This window comes from Botryllus schlosseri, chromosome 14 (genome assembly GCF_051294905.1).
Source record: "Botryllus schlosseri isolate E-star chromosome 14, Bs_hap1, whole genome shotgun sequence".
NCBI lineage: Eukaryota > Metazoa > Chordata > Ascidiacea > Stolidobranchia > Styelidae > Botryllus > Botryllus schlosseri.
The window spans coordinates 24,551,329-24,570,913 of record NC_137249.1 but is presented as its reverse complement, the minus strand read 5'-3'; the positions used below and the strand labels follow the sequence as shown (position 1 = coordinate 24,570,913).

Below are 19,585 nucleotides of genomic sequence, written 5' to 3'. Positions count from 1 at the left end.
TTTTTACGATCGGGTTGCTGTTGACTATTGACGTATAATTTGTGTACATATTCTCCAGATTGTCATTGGTCCGGTCTCGTAAATACCCAAGAGGAGATGGCGAACACCACAATTGATGCAGCTGATCTAATCTCCACCATACCTCTTGAAGTCGCGGATTCGCAACATTCACAAAGTTTAAGCGAGCGAGAAATTCCCATGATTTGGATAGTACTTGGCGTTACCTGGTGTTTTGGATTGATTGCTAATGCATTCACGATCAAAGCTCTTGGTAGAACAAAACAAACTCCCCTGAATGTGATCATCATCGCCTTATGTTGTTCTGATATATTGTCAGCCTTGGCTTCACCGTTCATTGTCTCACATATTATTAACTCCAATAATAAGAAAGATTATCCATGTAATATTCTGATCTGCAAGACCATAACCCCGGTAGTATCCGTTGTAAGCGCTGTTACAATCCAGCCCGTACTTGCATTGTCGATTTGGCGATGTTATGCTATTCACTGCCCTCAAAAAGCTTCTAGTTTCATGACGTTGACGAGGGCTAAGCGAATCGTGATTTTCTTCCCAAGTAAGCAGACAATGCTGATCGCTTATGTTTACCATTTTGTAGAACTCGTAATAATGAATCTGATTCCGATAGTTTTGATTTCCATTCTAAGTATTTCTATTGAACTTGCTCTGCTCCGACGGAAAGTGAAGAGAAAAGAACTTACAGGAAACCACGATCTCTGGGATGAGGAAAAGCAGGCTTTGTTACAACTATCTCTGATTCTGATCGGTTACCTACCAAAGTTTACCTATTTCGTTTGGTATTTGGTTGGTTTCACAAATCAGCGGCTCAACACGATCATATACCTACTATGGCGTGGCGTTCTGAATGTTACAGAGTCCATCAACCCGATCGTCTACAATCTCAGTTCAAAGGAATTACGGTCTTCAACGAGATACATTCTTCGGCGAGCATGCTGCATATGTCGACGTTGTGTCACCTATGAAAACAAAGGAAATGAACACACCAGAAAAAGTGTGGGGAAGCAATATGATGAGTCTAAGACCTGATTTGATAGAGCTGCTGCGCTATGGGGCTGTGTTTACAAAATGAAAATACAGTTTAAACACTAGTGTTTTAAGCAAGTTTTAAATATAGCCTACTTATTTATGATAACTAAAATCTACAATTAAAATGTTTGGTTCGCCTTTAAACATATGCTCGAAAGCAGAAATAAGTAATACTATAATTATATTCAATTTTCATGGGGCAAAGTCTTTAAGAGGCGTCAGACCCTTCCGTGCACGACAGACCAATATATATTAACCAGCTATTAATCAATCAAGCAAATTGCATGAATATATTAACATTTCAGAGTTCGCACTAGTATCAAGAAATGCTCCATGCTCCGGTATCGAAAATTGAAGATTTTCTGTGGTTTGAGTGGTACAGGCCAATATATTATCCCGTGTGACAATATAGTTCAGCGGCGCTCAACCCATTCTTTACCCGGAGGCATAGGCATCGTATCACTTTGTATATCCTGGGTACAAGATTTGAGAAGCTGATGTATACAAAATGCCATATCTCGGTTCAGCACCGGATTCTGATGACGGTGATGAAAGCGGTATGTTGAAAAAATGTTATGACCTTCGGCAATCCGCAATATCTCGGCTCTCTATTTATTGTGATGACTTTTTAAATCAGGGTGCGGATCTAAAACGGTATGGGATCCGTGATCTGGTTAAAAACGGTTTTCATAGAAACCACACACATTATAGTAAAGATTCTCCCGTGTTCGATTGCGTTGAATCCGTACTTTGTGTATTATGGATTATATTCTCGTTCCGACCTGGTTAAAATTCATCTTCGTTGCTGTACTGATGTTATAGTATACTGACCAGGTAGTAGGAAAAAATATCTTCATTGCTGCACTGATGCATTAGTATGTTAATGTTAGTCGCGGTGGATATTATTTTCTTTATGGCTCACGCGCTACTTATACCGCTTTCGAGCGCACGTATGTGTTCATTTTCGTAAGTGTCGTGGTGAGAGTGTAGCCAACTTAGTTTTGTTGTTGTTATTCAGTTCATTTAATATTACCCAGGTAACACGACCACGTGGTGCCCATGTGGTATTTAGGTGGATAGGTGGGTTGGCCAAATTGAAGGGTCTCATAACATGGGTCCCACATGGACTCCAAGTGGGATTTCCACGTCAAGGAGTTGCTGGGCTATACCATATTAAACCCGTCTAGATCCCATTACCTTTGTCACTCATTTGTATCTACTATTTTCAACTCAGGACGCCTTTTACTCATTAAATTTCTGTATTCAAATCATTTAAGCGAATGATTTTCGTCAATGAAGATGTGTCGATATTCCATATGGTTCCCACATGGGACCCAGTAGTTTGTCCCCATCAGTATTTATTTTATATTTTCCCACAGCAAGGTTTGTTTATCTGTATAGTTAAGTTGTATTATAACTGGTTTCCGATTGAATTCTATCACCACAATTATAATTATTCCTTTCTCCATATGAATTGAATTCGAGGCATTGTCACTTTTCACTTACACCGGTGGTTCCCAAACTTTTTTAAGACGCCCCCTTTATGATAGTGAGGAATTACGGCGCCCCTCATCGCCATATCGCAAAATGCAACCAGAATGCTAGCAATCCCAACGGATAGCTTGATGGCATGGGAGCTTATGGCTGTTGATGAGAGAATTGTCAAATATGAAATTCGGACTATACACAAAGCAATAACTATGAATGGGAGGTAAATCGCGCGGAGCGCGAAGAAAATACTCAGTTGACCGCAGCCTTGTCGCGCCCCCTCTAGATGCATACATGCCCCCAAGCCCCCCCCCCAGTTTGAGAACCACTTACTTGCACAATGATGGCGGGACCACTCACCCACCGTAAAGGTTATTATATACTGAGTGTTCCGTATATAGAGATCTAAGGAACTAGGGTACTCGGTATGTACTGTACATTGTTCAATGAAAAACTTATATATAGTGTAGAGTTAAGTGACAACGCCTCCTCTCAAGTCTATGATGATTCGTGGTAAGTTACCAGTGTTGCATACCCCTGACATGAACGCCTGCGCTGCTACAAGGTCCGGGGTCGTAGTATTCTTTACCCTATCACCTTCGTGGGTTACCCACATGGGACCCTATAAAATCCCAACACATATAGCCGCCAAATCCACGTGGAACCCAGCTGGGTGTCCCACATGGGGACCCGTGGAAATCCATATGGTTACCATGTGGGTCCCAAGTAGTCGTGTTACCTGGGTATTTATTTACTCGAGTATTTGGTCTTACCAGGCAATTACCAGCAATTTTTCAACGGTATTTTAATAAGATGTTCGTCCACTTGGTCGTCTTGTTTCGTACCGGCTGAGAAGGGAGAACCAGAGTCAGCCTGCTGCAATCACTTTCCCCATAAGTCTCTTCTTGGAGACGACAGTTACTATGTTAGGCCTAGTAACCTAGCAAACTATTATCACCTAAGGCCTATGCTTGGGTTTCCTTGATCTGAATCCGGTGTGGCTCAATGATACCATCGTGAAATTGCTACACAGCTGTATGTAATTGCGCATCGTGTATATTTATAGTGTTCAATGCAAAGGACACAAATTGTTGACTGAATACAATAAATATCGCCCAACCGCTCGCGTACCACCGTGAAAGGTCTCGCGTACCACCGGTGGTACGCGTACGGCGTACCAGTATGAGCAGCACTGCTACAGAGGATTTGGCGCAGTCGACGCTGCAGGCTGGGAATCGATTCTAGGCAGTAGTACGTTTCGAAGCGTCGGAGGTTTATCTGGGATCCTTCTGTCTCATGTCACACTGTGCCTTCTGCGTCTTTATACCAAAAAAAAAACATCTTAGATACTCGATCGAGGACTAATCCAAGGAAGAGAAGGGAAACAATATTAAGTCTTAAAAATAAAGATAACGATCGAACACTGCTACATTGGGCATCAGCAAAGGTGAATGGTAGATTGACAGATCGTACTTAAACTTTGCGGCACCCGCCTATGTGATCATGACATCGCACTGTGCCGCAGCAGCCGAGCTGGTCGCAGACACAGCTACACCCGCCACAATGAAACCACAAAATCCAAATGTTGTTTTGCGTTGCTTCAGGATTAGGCCAAGAGACCTTTACACAAATTAACAAGGGACCGTTTCGTGAATTCCTTGAAATATTTGGGGACCGATGATCTACACCCTGTTGGCTTTTAGATGACTTGTGAATCCGACTTACGAGTCAGTGCCCTAACAACATATACCGCACTGGCAAACACAATCTGAGTTATGACACTGAAGTCACTGTCCAATGTCGGTAAGAAATCATCTGTTCAGACACGAGTTCCAAAACGATTTATTCCACACGGCGTACTATAAGTTATATTACAGTTATGTAGCAAATGGTTTTCAGGCAGAAGATCGAGTTTTCAGAGATGTGAATATTCTTTCTCGATAACGGCCGATATACTTAGAAACGATTGCGCTGTTGGCGGTGGCAGGCACGTCCACGTGTTGCTCTCCGTATCGAAGACGACGAAAAATATACGGCTTAAACGTTGGAACATCGTTCCTACGACGTACAGCTTCGTTCCGAATGACGCGACATCAAAGTGCCATGGGATGCGCGGGAACTTAGATACCTTGATCCATCCTTGTGATACACGCAAATCTTTATAAGCCACAGTATTTCTCACGTCACCCCCAGAACGTACAGCCTATCATTGACCACAGCGGCTTTCGGTCCCCAACGCGGGGTTTTCATAAGTACATCATCAAGCTCCCAGAATCCAAATTCCACACGATAACATTCCAAGCTGCAGTTTACAGATCGTTTCTCGTCGTAATTAACACCCATATATGACTCCAAAATTGACGAAGTAATTTTCTTATTGAACATATAACGTCAAGCCTTGTCATTTATATCTGGCGGCTCATAGTGAAGTTATTATGAAAAAATGGTTATGTAGATCATAAGGAAAAATTGAATTTATATAAACATTTCGAAGTCACAGTGATTGCCTAATCTAACTTTTTATTTTTAAACAATCCCCAACAAAACACCTCCATGCAGCAAAATATTTGTGTCAGTAGGCTATTTGCAATTTAGCAACTAAAAGGAGTCTGCGCAGTACGATATTTCATCTCAGACGGTCATTCAGTTTATGTGAGTTCTACTATGTGATGAAGCGAAACTGCCTCGTGATTTTAATAAATTAAAAAACTAAAAATTAGGTTATCAACTATTTTGTAAATACAGAGGCTTCGTGGAACCCCTGAAAATGCTTCGCGGACTCCCAGGGGTCCACGGACCCCCGGTTGAGAACCGCTGCTTTAGGCGTTCTTTTATTTTCATAAAGGAGAAAAAATATTAAAAGCAAGAAATCTAGCGACAACATGTTGCGCGAAGCGTGTAGAAAATTTTTACTTTTGATAAATCTATCGCAAATTATTCTGCGTTATTGTAGTTTGTAGTACGAATATCTAACAAAACGTGACTGGCTCATGGATCTGCCAATGCGTCGGAACTGATATTTTAGGCATCACATCTCAAGTGTTGCGGCCAGACTAATCAAATTTTTGGTTGGCCTTGCAAGTTCACAATACGTGCAATCCATTTTTGATAATATTTGAAATTTCGGAAATTACCTCGCAGGCCACTCAAAACCTTCTCGCGGGCCACGGGTTTGGCGGCCCTGCCCTACAAATATCTAAACAAGTGTGCTAACCAGGATGCGAACATCAATTCACGTTATCATTTGGTACTGGCAATGCAGCAAAACTTGGGTTGACGTTGCTGTTCGTCTGTTCAGCATGATAACGAGTGTAGCCGACAATTAGGTATTTTACTGGATTATCAGAGTAGATAATTAAGGTGCATACGGTCTTATTTGGGTTCAATTGCAATTTCCGTCAGCATGCCCCATTTTTACAGCAATAAGGGGTCGATCAATACTTGATCAAACGTGTCGGGTTCGGAGCTTCATCAAACGTTAAGAATCACGTTAAGAGTTATATAGTATAATATATATTACGTAGACGGCATGGGACCGTTCCTGTGAGTTCTCGCAATGCATTCGTGGATATATGCTCCGGATGGTGAATACCGAGTGCATAGCGGAAGAGTGCGTCGTAGTTAGCGTTGAGCGTCTTAGCCAGCTTCTCTGTCAGCGTGATTGCCTCTATTCCGTAGAGAAGAATCTGCTCAACAGGGGCACGGAAGATACGGGACTTGAGCTGGGTTGAGGCACTTGAATGGAAGAGGCTATGTAGTCGTCTTGCTTCGCCCCATGTCTTTGCTCGCCTCGCCTTGAGCACTTTTCCAGAGTCAGCGACGTCAATACCGAGGTACACAAAACTCGTTACATACTTGAGATCGATTTCTCCCAGTTGAATCGGTGTCGCGTTCTTCGGTAGAGCTGGTATGGCCAGAACTGGTGCGCGTTCCTTGCCGCGGCCGCCATTCAAAGAAGTTCGTATGATCCGGGAAGGCCGTTCGTAGGACGAAGTCAAGGATGACCACGAACAGGAATGGTGCCAGGGTGTCACCTTGAAGCACACCAGCCGAAGTGTTGAAATCTCCGCTTGGGCCGTCATCTGTTCGGACTCGCGCTCGTGTGTCAGTGCAGAGGGCCATAATGGCGTACGTTATCACCTCGGGAATTCCATAGAATCTGAAGATCTCCGCCATGGCTGGGCGCGAGACCGAGTCGAAGGCTTTCGCGAAATCAACGAAGACGGCCACAACATTCTTTTTGTGTGAGCGACAGGTGTCAATGATTGTGCGCAGTGCCAGGATGTGCTCTGTAGTACCGCGAGATGGTCGAAATCCATTCTGAGCATTCAGGAGCTTGGTAGAGAGTTGCTCACGTATGCGAAGGAGCAATACTCGGTCGAACAACTTGGCAGCGGTCTGCATCAGGGAGATGCCTCTGTAGTTCGCCGGGTCACTCGCAGCGTCACGGGCAGCAGAACGACGCGTCCGCCTAATCGGCCATCTAGTGCGGCATCAAGACGAGCAACCAGCCGCCGCCATCATCAATCACATTCCCACTGAGCCATGGCGCAGAGGTGGCTGGAATTGGAAAACATGGCGCTCGACAATGGAGACTGACCTAGCGCAACGCGGGCTGTCGCTTGAAGACGCCTACGTTGGAGACGCTTAATACGAGCCTGAAACTGATTATTTCGATGTTTTTTGTTTCCTGTTTTCTTTTGACCTTTTCATTTTCATTTTATCTAACTGAGAAGCCGATATATATGTTTATATATATATATATATATATATTTACCTATTAGGCTACTTTGGGAGACAATCGCACTTATTTTTGTAGCAGTTGGGGGACGAAAAAAATTGGGAGACAATTTTGTGTCCCCCTAATTCTTGGCGACATTTTTCCCTCGGTTGCTATCGTCTGTTAAGCAAATCCGTTTGGGACCACGCTTATTAGTCCCTCATTTGTCCCTTCCAAAAGAAATCAAGTCATGAAGTAGCAGGAATTTCGAGTTACAATGGCGACATTTTGACCCCTGTATAAACCCCGTATTTTGAAAAGTGGCATTAAGTCGACAATCAATAGGGGGGATTTTCTTCCACTTTTGGCGTGTATAAAATGACACCGCTTTGCATACATGATAGTTTTTGTTTAGGATTTACTCAGTTCAGACCATTCCAGTATATATAGGGATTTTAAGACTTTATACACTGTTTTAAAAAATGACGACATAAAAAATGCTGACTACCATTGTGATGACTCGACATAAGTTCTAGTTGCTATCTTGGTAGACACCGCGGATCGTACGATTTTAATGGCGACTCCTATTATTTGGGCCCTGATTAGCTCTTGGCAAAGGCGAAAGGGCACTATACCATCGTTAAATTTTGTTGTTTAACACTCGTGATACATATTGTGAAAAAGAATCCCTGCTTTACCTTAATACAACTCCATCAAATATATGTATTGGTTATAGCATGATAAATATTCTGTAGTATTTCCCGCACCCAATATATCGAGCTGATAGGTCGTTGATTTGCTTGTGTCAAGACAGCTTTAAGATGCTCTGTCAGTTGCGAGCGTAAGGCATATACCTTGTGTCAGTTATTCTCAACCTTTCATGTCTTTGCGGACCCCTTTTGGACCGTCGCGAGCCTCAGCGAACCCCCGACTTTTATTTCTAATTTAGCTCAAATTATTGTTTCCGCTCAAGCCAGACAATGTGCAATGCCGTACTAAAGATGCATTGCGACATATTCAACAGAGAAGAGAATGCTAAAACTACCAAGCACGGTTATTATTAATCTATAGCATCCATCTCGGCCTAATCGTGAAGGTGATTGGCTTCCATTTTTTCTCTTCAGCTGTGTTTCAGTTGCTTGTCCTAGCAATTCAGTGTTCGCTTTCCTGGCATTCGCAAATCCATGTCTTTGTCGGAGGAGTAGCCCAGATAAACCAAGGAGGGTTGTTGCTCTAACCGTGCAAATAAGAAAGGATTCACCTTACTAATGCTCAAGAGAAAGAAAGAGAGAAAGCAAACAAACTTATTTTTATCTTAACCATCGGATACCGTGGATACCAGTTTTCGAATCTTAGGTCTGACCCACCCGGGGATTGAACCAACGATTTACAGATCAAAAAGCCGCACGCATCACTGCTACGCTATCTCCCCCATTCCTGCCACACCCAGATATTCCTACCCCGCTTGGGGGAGGGCGAGCTCGAATGGTGCCAAAATTATTTCGTGAATGAACACTAATTATTCGCTATTTATTTGAAAATTTTCGTAACTTTTTAATTTTTCTCGCGCTGTACGCGATTTCATGTAGATAAATGTTTGTTTATTAGGCACCCTTCCTCCACAAAAAATGCGCATCATCTGTAGACGTAGGCATCTAAGCGAGCGTTGGCCATTACCACGCCACGATGTAAAAAGACATATAAAGTGTGGGTCAACATGGGTCTCAGAGAAGTGAGCCAAAAAGATCGTCAGCAAGAAAACATTAGCCGAAAAGGATTTCCCTTATGTTGACCGTAAACTTCGATATAAAAATGTCTTGATCCGTGTACCTAAATTGCTGGCGCCGAATATTCATGTCGTGTCAATCTGGACCAGATGAATATAAAATGTGACCTAATATGGCCGCGGGTGTAATCATCCCTCTCCACACCCACAATAATTTCGTTGCTAGAGAGAGGAGAACAGCAACGACTAGCATAATAACAATATATCTCGTCGTAATTTTCAAATTATGTGCAAGGTCCAACGGACCATGTGACCTCAATCAGCTTTCCATACCTTCGTAAGTTTGTAGCAATTCCTTAAATGATTGTAATCACCCTATCATCTTACCAGAAACGCATATCTGGGTTGAAAACGCGTGATATCAATCAACCGTAATTTTAACATTAAATTCAACTGACGTAGCTCATGTCATCCGCTCATACCATGCAGCAGTGTTGCTTGAAAAATCAAACTCGTTTATTCGTCATCACGTACAAGGATAAAATGACTCTGCAAAGCTAACATAAACAAATAATGATGATCAGGCTGAAATGTGGCGATATAGGTTCGGAAAGCAGCCAACTGCAAAGTTGACTTGTTTTGTCATTTCATAACGTCACAATGCTGCGGCAAGAGAGTGTCCATTCAAACACCTATCACTGGCTATCAGACATATTGTGGTGTCAGTTGTAAATACCCAGAGTGTCGGTTTCGCACAATGCGCTGGTTACAACGCTCGGTATAATCTAGGCTTACAACCGATAATCTTACATTATATGCGTTGCACTAACTAAAACATGAGTACAGATATTCTATTTTCCTTATATTAACACACGGAAAGAAGCAGTCAGATTCGGCTATCAATTACGGCCCCGTCCGTTCAAGCCAAGGCAACAATACATATATTGACATTGACAGTCTGATGTTTAAGTGATCAGACCGTCACGTCATCATCGTTGATCATTATGGCAGACTAGGGAGACCGCAGGCACTTTGATCAGAATTGCTTGACGGCAAATTCATTAGAGTGTCTTCCCAGCTATCTTGACGTCTCGATTGTTTGCAGTGGCTGAAAAACAAGGCAGCGATCTAATGCCAAATTGTTAGCTCCATGCACAGTACATACGTTTGAAGATTATACACAACTCCAGTAAATTTCAAAACAAAAATGCAACATGATAGGTTGCTTCATCAAGATGGAGCTTTATCATAGGCCACACACTTGATTTTGAAAAGAATCAATGAAACGAAAAGGCAGATGTTATCGTAACTATGTGCTCACTCACACAGCGTATATATACGATTTATCAATATTTAGAAAGTATCTAGCTAGTTGAATTATTTGAAATTAATCGGGAAACAATATAAAGTTAACGTTACGCGATAAAAGTAGGCCTATTCCCAGATATATTGAGCGTGAAGTCAACATTTTACTAATTGAGTTCTGTGAACACCTTTTCAAGGACGATTCTAAATCCGTTGCTACTCACATAGACGTTTAATAATCTGTCAGAAAGCACGTTACGCAGTGAAAATCTACCACGGCACGAATTGAATTAGTGAGGGAAACATCACAGGACGCAGCCTCCGTTTGGCGACTGTTCTGTCCAGTACTTACCCTTCCGCGTGACGTAGTTAACGAAATATAATACTTACAACAGAAGGGAAATGCATTCTATACTGAATACTCACTTTTTGTCATGGAAAAGGAGTCAGCGTGGCGATCCAAATTTGTACGCTATTGTACGCAGAATTCAGCAGCTATGTAGAATACTCTTCAATACACAGAACGAATCGTTCGATGAAAACACTGATTGGGAAGTAACTCCATCACGCATGTTTGCGTCTTAACTTTTCATATAAGATTCGTGTTAAGGATTCATGCTGATTTACTTGTCATGAAACTTTAGGGCCATGAGGTGCTAATACATCTTCTGCATCATTCTACATCATCTGCTAGTCCATCGTCCAAAGTAACGTCCATTTACAATAACCTGCTAATACGCTGAAACTAATCTTTCAATCACTCGGTGACAGCGGACATGAGACCTTACCAGTTGATGGCACGCAATTGGTCGCGCGTACGAATACAATACAAAAGTCATCGAGCTAATTCAACATTGTGAATTGTGCCTATCTCTGTAAGAAAGGCGGCATGTTAAATTTTTTGTGATAAAAGTAGGCTATTCCTAAGCTACTGATCGATCTGTATATTCTGCGAATTCGGTAGCCTTTGGGAGACAAAAACCGACTTTTCAGACGCCAATACCGGGCCAACCCCGTGCCCAAGCCGTTGAATCGGATGTCATCGCGTTCAGTTCGACGAGAGGAAAACGGGGATAACTCTGTCGAACCCCTAAGACCAGCGGTTGTCGATCGGTATTTCGATCTGTGTTCTGATACCGACCGATCGAAAAACCAATTGCGTAACCCGTATTGGCGTACCATCACGGGTTTTTGGAAGAAAACTTTTTTCTACGCGTCCCATCCCCATTTCCTGGGTATCGTTGGAATCGTAATCGAATTACGCGTCTGCCGGTACCAAATTTATCCGGCTACGATATTCGGTTGGCGAGAAATCGGTGATTAAACAAACTGTGAAAAAAGCGCTATACACTGTTTTTTGAAGGCCGATCCCGAGTCGGCTGAAAGTCCGATACGATCGTATCGGGTATCGGTCTACGCGGGGCCCGAAGACGAACGCAGCGGTACCTCGTATGGCCCAGTGGTGTGAACGACCGAGACGGAACCTCGGAAAGCCCGCCTATGAAAAACGTGAACTTCTCGGATGATCCACCGATCCAGGATAATCCGAGGATTATAATCGAAAAACTCACATAACTCCGCTTCTACTGGTCGGAATTGAGTCAAATTTGGTTTGCATCGTCTTTGAAGACAGCTAAACAATTTCATGGGGTTGGCAGAAAAATCTGAATTCTTTTTCAAAATTTCACCTAATAAATTAAAATTTTTAATTTGATCTGCGGAGTCCTTTACTTGTTAGAATTGAACCAACTTTGGTGTGCAGTGTTCTTAGGGTAACCTGACAATTTAATAAGTCAATGGCTGGAATCCGAAATTTTACTTTATTTTTGAACAGCCCTAGTGTACGTACGTACAGTCCATTTATGATCAGTGCGGGACTTGAAGCACAGGCCTCCTGCAGGCATAGGCGGAGCCTGGAGCCTATTAAATAACATTAGGTCGCATGTAATACCTCGTTTACAATGATAATGAACCCATCAAGCGCCAGGGTAATCAAGAAGACTCGCAATTGGCAATGAAGATAGGTTGGGACGGGGCCTAGGGGCCTACGATCGTAGGCCAGTTATCGTAGGCCCCGGTTGGGATAATCTTATATATGATTCGGCATTTTGACCATGTTGATAATTGTGATTATAATTTATCGGGCACGGTAATTACTCGTAAAAGTTATGATACTTTACAAAAACCCGTAGTCAACGTAGTCTTGACGACAAATATAGCATTTAGTGACGAAATTACACATGAAGGAAAGCTATCGGTATCAAGGTCAATATTACATCACCTCACTATTTCGAATTTGGTTTGACTGTTGTACTCGATAAGATTGGATGGATGGCTGCATCAACAAACCCACTCTGACTGTTTTAGTATAGATTAGTGAAGATTCATTCGGCTCCGAGCCGATAAAGCTAGGTTAATGTGTTTCATCTGCGAAAGGCGCGTATCTGAACTATGACATCAGATCGATGCGATTCATGAAAGCAATTTTCACGCCGCAATATAGCGTAACGCAACAATTTTGGTCGTTATTGTTTGATATTCACGGTGCTCGACTATATTGTTCACATTGCCGATATCTTTTTATGCGATATTTACGTTCATAAGACAACGATTACGCAAATGAGTGGTACGTAGAAACCGAGATAAACCTTTAACACAGTACAAATTTGGAGTCGACCTCGGTCGGACCCGAAACCGCAATCAGCTGGTTTTGCGGTTGTGGATTATTCCACTATACGCTATCTCGCTACGCTCTACTAACGAGCTTGATTGAATTGAAGATCTCATAGGCGTGTCTGTGAATGCGGCGAATGTTCGGTTAGGTTTGCTGGATTTCGTGCTGCGCTGCTAGAATAATAGTATTTACGGTGACCGATTTCGTCACACCGACATGTCCAGAAATCGTGTTCTATTTATGCCTTAGGAGGCAGGGATGTCTTTTACACATGTTTTGATCTTGACAAGGCATACATCGCCAGTAACTGAAAGAAATTGATGACACATATTAGCTGTAAATTGGTCCACTTCATTGGGATAGACACGTTGAAACGATGGTGAGATAATTCTCAAATACAGTACTTTACACACTGAAATTCACGACCACAAGAAGGAAATGAACTGATAATAAGCACACAAAATACGGGTAAGTATATTTTTCAAGTGATAGTCAATATCTATATTCTTTATCGGTCCAAGGTAGATTCCTTCACGATGCAATTTGATATTTATGAATTATTCTATCACGTACTCTGCAGCACTCCTATATAGTACTCTTACAGGCGGATTATAAGACTAATTGGCATCGTGACAGATCTTATTCCTATCAAAAGTCATCGTCCTTTTTTCATGTCATCCTCCACATTCGGTGAATACCATCTAATAACTAATTGTATCCATATATCGTGTTAAATCACCAATGTTTTTTATTACTTTATGACAAGAAGGGGGTTCTGGTGATATTGAAAGACCAGAAAATATCTAATGTGCTTTATAAGCTCAGTGGGTTACCATTTAGTTTCCCTGAAGCTCGCAAAGTTTCCAGCACATACACAGCTCTAGTATCAACGCCTAAGTGAAGTACCATAAATGCTTTTTCAACTCATAAATACCATTCATTGGCATAGTCCATTCTCAATTGCAATCGGCATCATTTACGCCCTGGATCAGTCAATGTCAAGTGGCAGAGAAATATTGGAACGCTGAGTTGCTGAGGAATGCAATTGATGTCTCTGTGGATGAGATTTTAGGAATGGCGACTTTGCAATCAGTAAAAACTTCGAATCAAGGCAGAGAGACATCGGTGTGCCCTGCATAACTGGGAATGATTTCATGAAATCAAAATTGGTCCGACAAAAATACATGTTACTATCACTGGAGAAATATATTTACCCGTATTTTACCTGCTTGTCAGCTCATTTCATTTTCGTCGTCCTTAATTTCAAAAAATTATCCCACCACCCTTTAATGGAGTTATTTTAATGAAGTGGACTAATTTCCAGCTAATCCGTAACGATTTGAAGCGGCTTTAACATGACGAGAGTCTGAGATAGGAGGTAGAGACATGTTAATGTGGTATTTATTCGAAGGTTTCTGTCTTGCAGCACTAGTAGTAATTGATCAAAAAGTGTGCCTTATACGTTAAGCCGAAAATTGCCTTATACCTGCTAATACACTCCAAGTCTATGAAACAAGAAGCTTCCGATGGATATTAGGGTCGATTATAATAAATGAATATATTTATTATTTTATGGTAACTGAGATCTGCTATCGCAGCAAGGTAGCTATTGAATGTCGTAGTTATTTGCATATTAGCCGTAGAGAACTGGTGATCTAATCTGCAGCATGGCCAACTGTAGCTTCTTATAAAGACACATGTTCCGTATTTTCACAGCAGTTTTCAAACGCAAATATGTGCGTGGTGAAATGGCGTGGTCATTGGTATAATCCACAGCTGCAACACCAATGGGTTGTTGGTTCGAGTCCGGCTCAGGACGACACGAGAATTCCTACCCAAGTGTTGGAGGTTTATCTAGGCTCCTCGTTGTCATGTGATCCGCGTAAGCGGTGATTTATAAAATCCTAGGAGTGGGCTGTGCTAAAAGTCGGTGAATACGGAATCAAAAAATGAATATAGGCATACTCTAAAACTACCAAATTAGTCAAAACACCATGAATAAAAAACAAACAAACGGCGAATTATGTATCGCGATCATCGATATCGTACAAGGATGACGTCGTGGATTTCAAATAGTGACGTCAAAAGTGATTGTCATTGGTAAATGACTCTTTTGACGAAACTGGTTCCCGAACCTTGTCATATAATACGACGTCAATGTCCACCTTAGTTCAGTAACAGCAATGGTCATGGTCTGGTAATTCAAAATGGCGAATTGTCTCCCTAAGTAACAAATGTCCACTAAAGTGGTCTATTAGATATTGCAAAAGTTGGGAAAAATTAGGGCGACCGCAGTTGGAGGACATTTCGTGTATATTCTAAACGCTGCGATATAAACCGCAAATCACCAGTGACAAAGCGCGGAATCGATATTCCAAAACCAATCGAGTTATTTTCAGACGCCTAGCTTGTCTCCTTCTGTTGGCGATAATTGTCGCCCAACTGCTTCAAAACAGGACTGTCCACCAAAGTAGTCTAATAGGTAAATATATATATAATTGCATATATGCAACAACCACATCTGCTGAATTATCATAGTTGAACAGCAGGCCTGAATTTTAATGCTGTGCACAGCAATGACATAGAGCAGTGGTTCTTAACCTGGGGGTAATTACCCCCAAAGGGGTAATTTGCCAATTTTCGGGGGGTAATTCGAAGTGACATTTCTTATACACTTATGACGCTGCACCTATAACGTAAATATTAATGTAGGCTAACATATAGTTTTGCGAGCTTGTATATTTTGTTTCACCTAACATACTATGCCTGCTCTGATATCATAGTAACCGGAACCATAATAGTGATTATGAATAACAGGGTCGTATGTCGTTTAGTATAATGCTAGGTAAGTCCAATTTATTTTGCAGTAGTGAGGGTCATATATTGTTACACATGCTGGCAAATTGAAAGACTACAAGGGCCGTCTAAGTTCAGCTTTACGCCTATAATGCAGTAACAATATCGTAAAAATATAGTTGTTAGTATTGAAAAGTGTAGTGGTCTAGTCCAGTCAGAAAAATTATGTCTGACATCATTGAAATGCCTCCCAAGAAAATAGGGGAAGGTGTTAGAACCTTTTGGGTTCACCTTCAAAATGAATAACCATTTTCGTCATAACAGCAATCAACTTTGGTATCCATCAAAACGAAATAAGTTTGCGATTGACAATTGCATGAGATGCTATCTATTATCCTCCCCATTTCCTAGATGTGACCACTGGATAACACAAAAACAGCATCAGCCTTCCCATTGATTTGATATTCTTAACAGGCATTTCAGTGTACATTATGACGTCACTTTAAGTACAAGCTGTAATTTGTTATTTTTTGAGAAGGGGTAATTGCATCCTGTCATTTTCTTCTTGGGGGTAACGGTATGAAAAAGATTAAGAACCACTGGCATAGAGTAAATTGCGTTCTAGTGCATCTTTGATGTTATCGACATTTGAAAAGTATTCATTATTACGTCACAAGCAGATACGGTGGCACCTATGTCTTCGTTGCTACATCGGAGATTACTGACGACTGACAGACTCTAGATTACTATAGATATCTTACCTATGGGTAGACTAGTAATCTATATAGACCAGGAATGGCCAAACTTTTCGGCTAAAGGTGCACATGAAATTGACGAACGAGTGCGCGGTCCACTAGCCGCACCAAACGTGTAAAATTTTCAAAGTTTATAAATAAACTAGGTCAATAATATTATTACTTGAGCATATTGCGGGTCTACTGTATACCGCCCGCTATACTTAGTTTGCAAGGACACGACTATTCGGCGTCTGACCACATCGATATCGAAGGTCTCCGATAATATGCGACAATCATTTTGTGCCTACATTTCACGGTCGACGATCTTTATGCGAGCGCCAACGCGAAAAGACTTCCTCCCGTAATTGCTAATGCAGTTAGACCCAATCGAGTAAATAAGGCGTTTTTCTTTTCATTTTCAGTAGGGGGTAGACTACCAAGCAAGAAATCGTGTGACAATTAAACACGCGAAGCGTGAAGAGAAATTTCACTACTATTTTAGTTTATTGTAATGTACGACGATTTACTGAAAATGTGACAGGACCCTAGATCTGCCAATGCGTCGGAACTGATATTTCAGTCATCAACATCCCAAGTGTCGCAGCCAGACTTGTAATTTTTGGTTGTCACTGCAAGTTCACGATCTGAGCAATTCATTTTCGATAATATAATAGGAAATTACCTCGCGGGCCACGCAAAACCTTCTCGCGGGCTACATTTGACCCACGGGCTGGCCTCCCCTGATATAGACAGGCCCATTCCATAATTTCAGAGCCATAGCCGTAGCTGGAGCCGGAGCAGTGGTAATAATGCGGCTCCGGAGTTGGAGACGGAGCTAATGTATGATAGAAGAAAGCTCCGGTGTCGGAGCTGGAGCAGTTTAAATTTACGGCTGCTCCAAAGCCCTAATTTTATGTCTGGTGCGTTTGAGTAATTCCGAAATCTTTTGAATACATTGCGGAAGGAAAGTCAGAAAACAACAACACAAAACAGTAGTAATCGATAACAGCGGGTCTGCCCGCAGATGTATAGGTAAAATTAAGGGCTCTAAATTTCAAAGACATCATATGACAGTTGGACAGTAGTGCACACGCAATTCAATTCCAATTTCATTGGCCGAATTCAACCATGAACATGATTTTCTTTCGCGCTCTGCTCGACTATACAACGCCAGCTCCCCAACAACTGAAGCCTCCTGAAGTTTAGTCTACCACCCTATGGGGGCCCCAAGACCAGCGTTTTGGGTGAGGATGACGAAGTGCTGCTACGGCTCTGGTTTTATATATTTACTATTGCATGGGAGTAACCATTACACGTTTGTGTGTGTGTGTGATTTATTCATCATGTAGCCTACATCAGACATATTGGATACATATTGGATTTCTAAGTATTCGATTACCATATTTTTAATTTGAGAACTTGAAATTCGCTGTAAAAGTATACTCCAGAAGCCAGAAACTACTCATCAGACGGTAGCCTACTATTACATCACTTTCATAAGTTACGCCGCAGTAGAAGATTGTCTATTTTACGTCACATTACTTGTATATGATAGTTAAAACTGACCCGCTGCTTATTCGTACTGAAAATTGTGATTTGGAATTGTGCGCAACCTTCTGTAGCATTACTCAAACTAGGACTCAATTGGTGATAAAATTAAAATGACTCGAGTTGAGTCGCTTTAAAAGATACAATCAGAGGAGGACTTTTCTGACACGGAACGCCGTGACTTGGTACAACCACGGACGCAGCGAACTATCAATCCGGTACGGAATATAGTAAAATATCTAAAGGTTGCAGCTTGCCTTTCGTAGATTATTTAGATATCGAAGCCGGTCATAATGGCAACCATTGGCATTGCGTTGCCCTCTTGATGTATAATTGGTTACATCCTGTGCTATCTTGGGTATCTTTGTCGATGTTATTATCGACAAGTAAATGTGTGCGAGTATTATACTAGTCGTAGCCTCGCATCACAGCTGTAACACAATGGATTCCTCGGCGATTGGACATTACTATGGTACAGTAATCATTATATTCAAATTGTTATTGATATGTTCAAATAACCGACAGCAAATGTAACGCTGATTTAATTTGTCTTTGATAATGGCATGATAAATAGCCTAGTTGCCTAGTTGTCAGGAGTATACCCGAGATCTGGATAAGGCCGTGCTGCTCACATATCAGACCAATCTTTGTAAAATTGTAAAATTCTACCTATCATTGTGGCACGTCAAGTGTCCGCCAGCTGCAAAATTACAACGTTGACAGATTTTACGATGTCCTGATGCATCTGTAAGTAGTATAGTAGATCGCTCGTGAGGTGGCAGGGGTTCTTATGGGCGGGGTGGCATGCGGCTGGAAAACCGGGGGTGGCATGCGGCTCTTATTTCTTATGGCGGGGGTGGCATGCGGCTATTGCGTCTTATGGCGGGGGTGGCATGCGGCTCTTATTTCTTATGGGCGGGGTCGCATGCGGCTGGAAAACCGGGGGTGGCATGCGGCTATTTCGTCTTATGGCGGGGGTGGCATGCGGCTCTTATGTATTATGGGTGGGGTCGCAAGCGGCTGAGAAACTCGTGTTGACATATCGTACTTTCGGGTGTAGGCATCTCTCGCACATCGTACTTTCGCATGTCGTACTTTCGAGTATAGGCTGCGGGTGGAATGTCGTACTTTCAACAAAAAAGGTGTGAAAATGGTTTGCTAAATCTAGGAATCAGTCGCATAGTAATGTTTGGGCAATTAGATTACCACAATGCCGGCGTAGACGGCGATTCGAATATCAACAATAGTCGCGTTCGCAAACTAACACTTCAAAAAGATGTAAATATTTGTAAAATCCTACGATCGCTCACAAGATACCACTTCCGACATATCGATCTATCACTCAATACACAACCGAAGTTGAATTGTAATTGAATGCGTAAATTTATCACCTCGACATCAAAATTCGAAAACAACAACTTGATGCTTTATGTTCTCACTCTAATTTCATGATAAGTGTAATAAGTGCCGAATAACAGATACACCACCGGTGAGACTTGAATACCAACAAATTGCCACTTATTTCT

General features: G+C 41.9%; 1 protein-coding gene and 1 long non-coding RNA gene across 2 annotated transcripts in view; one reads left to right on the top strand and one right to left on the bottom strand.

Moving 5' to 3' along the window:
• LOC145456538 (uncharacterized) overlaps nt 1-19,585 on the top strand; it is a 266,927-nt gene that overhangs the window by 92,620 nt on the left and 154,722 nt on the right. The window lies entirely within an intron of this gene.
• LOC145455664 (uncharacterized) lies at nt 9,494-11,133 on the bottom strand. Its single transcript, XR_013920387.1, has 2 exons — nt 10,731-11,133; nt 9,494-10,107 (listed from the first exon to the last, which is right to left on the bottom strand). It is a non-coding gene; the product is annotated as an uncharacterized LOC145455664 (long non-coding RNA).